The following is a 3,604-nucleotide window of genomic DNA, read 5'->3' as shown; positions in this document are numbered from 1 at the left end:
ATATGGAAAACCAATACAATATTGTAAAGTTTAAAAATAAAATTTAAAAAAGGAAAAAAAAAAAAAAAGCATGGTTTTGAAGCATTCTGCAAATGTAAAAATACAGTTCTTTAAGGAGAGGATTGACGTTGTAAACCACAACTGTAATAGCTTAGTGAAAGGTAGCATAAAATCACTGTATTTTTTAATTTGGCGGGATGAGATTAATATTTTATATTGAGTCTAGTTGATGCACAGCACTATGTAAGTCACAGGTCTACACTACACTGATTCACAGTCTTAAAGCTTATACTCCCTTGTTAGTTGTAAAACATTGCCTGTGTTCCACATGCTGTCCAATGTCTTTGTAGTCTATTTTATACCTAATAGTCTGTACCTCTTCACCCCCCTCCGCACTTTTCCCCCTAAACTGGTAACCACTAGTTTGTCCTCTGTATCTGTAAGTCTGCTTCTTTCTCATTATAGGCATTAGCTTGTTCTACTGTAGATTCCGCATATAAGTGATCACATACAGTCAGGCTTTCTCTGACTTATTTCACTTAGCATAGTGCCCTCCAAGTCCACCCATATTGCTGCAAATGGCAAAATTTCCCTCTTTTTTATGATCAAGTAGCATTTCATTGTATATATAAACCACTTCTTCTTCCTTTTTTAAGAGACAAAAATCTTTTACTGTCAAGCACTATGCATCACCTGGAAACCACGCATTGTGAGGAGGTTGAGGCTGAGGTTCAGGGACTCAGAATCCAGCCCCCAAAACTACATCAGACACGTGAGTCCTGCCAGGCGTAGAGGAGATCTTGCAGGACTCACAGGGGTATCAGAGGAGGGTAGCGCATCCCCTGATGGGAACTGCGGGGAGACCACATTACATGCCAGGCCACCCACAGCCACTGCCAGACCTCTCTGCTGGCTCCCGGCCTCCCATCACCGTCCGGCCCAGTGTGCAGTGCCCAGGGCCTGCCGTAGTCTCTTCTCCAGCACCAGGAACTCTTGGGACATGGATTGCCGTGCTGTGGTCAGTCGCTCAGTCGTGTCTGACTCTTTGAGACCCCATGAATGTAGCCCGCCAGGCTCCTCTGTCCATGGGGAGTCTCCAGGCAAGAATACTGGAGGGGGTCGCCATGCCCTCCTCCAAGGGATCTTCTGAACCTAAGGATCAAACCCAGGTGTCCCGCATGGAGGGTTGACTGTTCACCCTTGGAGCCATAAGCGAGGCCCTGGGACATGGATTATTTATTCCAAGTTCAGGAAAATATACATTTCGGTAAGAGCTCTACAGTGAATGGCTCTGTACTCTGGGAAGCTTCACTGCATTTAAGTAGGGACCGACATTCGTGGGAGCAGCTACGAGAATTCGCCTCCAATCACAGTCTGTGGCAGGGTTCTGAGCGCCAATCTGTGACTGCGCTGAACACATCCTTAGCAACACCCATGCAAGGACTAACTCTGAGAGGTGGAAAAGCAAACTCAAGCCTCAATGCTGAGTTCATTACAACTTCTCGAGAATCTCATCAACAGTCCATGCGGTATAGTTTCAAAAAGTAAGCATCTTAAGGTAAGCAGATAACTTTTTTAGAACCTCCAGTATATTTTCTGGCTATATTTATGTGGGGCTCTCTGTCTGCAATGGGTGGCCTGGAAGATGCTGTTCCTCAGGACAACATGTGATCACAGGACTTGGATGGCCCAGTGGGACTGAGGGGAGCTGAGTACTTGGGAGGAGGCTCCCTTCTGGTTTCAGTTGGAGACCAACTAAGGCACAGTCCAGGGCCCTGCAGTCCTCTCCCCGTATCCTCTGGTGTAACACTTAATGTAGTCTTCCCCTTTATTCCTGAAGACCTCCCTGTCCCCTAAACGATGTTCTGCAGCTTCTATATCCAGTGGATCACCAAAATTCAAAGGATCAGTAAATAAAGAGTTTAGTCCCCAAACAGCATCCTTCAGCGTCCTTGTGGGGGCCCAGTCAGTGCCCTGAGACGTGTCTCGCCTTTTCCTGTGGACTTGGGGTGCCAGACCTGGGTCAAGCAGTTCACTTTGGGAGGCACCGTGTTGTATGCATCGAAAACTTCATCTCCAAACTGAAATTTTCCAACCTGTTAGTAACCCTTATCTAGGGTGACAGCTGAAAGCAATGAAGCTCACTTGGGTCGGAAAAATGCACTTTACACCTATAAGGTAAATTAGCTTCAAGTTCTATAACCTCTTTAACAAACAGCCTGTCTGTCACAGAAACCTGCCGAGTGGAGTCAGAGGCTGTGGGTGACACCCAGGACCTTTGAGACTGTCCTCGCGCTTCAGTTTGCTTGCCAGCGTCAGCATCACTGCGATATTTATCCTGGGCCTCTGGAGACAGGCAAGGCAGGCCAGTGCCCAGCACCACAGTGGGCAGGGGATGTTGAGACTCAGCCCCTTGCCTGTGCCACATCTTCTTTGTCCTTCATCTGTTGACAGACACAGGTTTTTTCCATATCTTGGCAGTTATAAATAATGCTGCTATGAACATTGCAGTGCATTTGTCTTTTTGAATTAGTGTTTTGGGTTTTTTTTTTTTTTTATATACACCAGGAGTGGAATTGCTGGATCATACGGTAATTCTATTTTTATTATTTTAGTAATCTCCTTACTGTTTTCCACAGTGGCTGCACCAAAGTACATTCCTGCCAACAGTGTAACAAGGTTCCCTTTTCTCCACATCCTTGCCAACATCTGTTATTTGTGTTCTTTAGGATGATAGCCATTCTGACAGGTATGAGGTGGTATCACATTGAGGTTTTGATTTGCATTTCCTAGATGATTGTCGAAGGTGAGCATCTTTTCATGTGCCTGTTCGCCACGTGCATTTCCTCTTTAGAAAATGTCTATTCAAGTCTACTGCTCATTTTTCAACTGAGGGTTGTTTTTTTTTTTTATGTTGAGTTATATGAGCTCTTTATATATGTTGGATACTAACCCCTTATCAGTCATCAGATCAGATCAGATCAGTCACTCAGTCATGTCCGACTCTTTGCGACCCCATGAATCACAGTACGCCAGGCCTCCCTGTCCATCACCAGCTTCCGGAGTTCACCCAGACTCACGTCCCCTTCTCCTCCTGCCCCCAATCCCTCCCAGCATCAGAGTCTTCTCCAATGAGTCAACTCTTCGCATGAGGTGGCCAAAGTACTGGAGTTTCAGCTTTAGCATCATTCCTTCCAAAGAAATCCCAGGGCTGGTCTCCTTCAGAATGGACTGGTTGGATCTCCTTGCAGTCCAAGGGACTCTCAAGAGTCTTCTCCAACACCACAGTTCAAAAGCATCAATTCTTCGGTGCTCAGCCTTCTTCACAGTCCAACTCTCACATCCATACATGACCACAGGAAAAACCATAGTCTTGACTAGATGGACCTTTGTTGGCAAAGTAATTTCTCTGCTTTTGAACATGCTATCTAGGTTGGTCATAACTTTCCTTCCAAGGAGTAAGCGTCTTTTAATTTCATGGCTGCAGTCACCATCTGCAGGGATTCTGGAGCCCAGAAAAATAAAGTCTGACACTGTTTCCACTGTTTCCCCATCTATTTCCCATGAAGTGGTGGGACTGGATGCCATGAGCTTCGTTTTCTGA

General features: G+C 45.7%; 1 pseudogene; it reads right to left on the bottom strand.

The window, feature by feature from the left end:
• Nucleotides 1-1,755: 1,755 nt before the first annotated feature.
• LOC104997949 lies at nucleotides 1,756-2,322 on the bottom strand (annotated as a pseudogene).
• Nucleotides 2,323-3,604: the final 1,282 nt, after the last annotated feature.

This window comes from Bison bison, unplaced genomic scaffold (assembly GCF_000754665.1).
Source record: "Bison bison bison isolate TAMUID 2011002044 unplaced genomic scaffold, Bison_UMD1.0 scf7180017864317, whole genome shotgun sequence".
Classification (NCBI taxonomy): domain Eukaryota; kingdom Metazoa; phylum Chordata; class Mammalia; order Artiodactyla; family Bovidae; genus Bison; species Bison bison.
The sequence above is the reverse complement of the archived record's forward strand: the minus strand, read 5'-3'. Positions and strand labels throughout refer to the sequence as shown.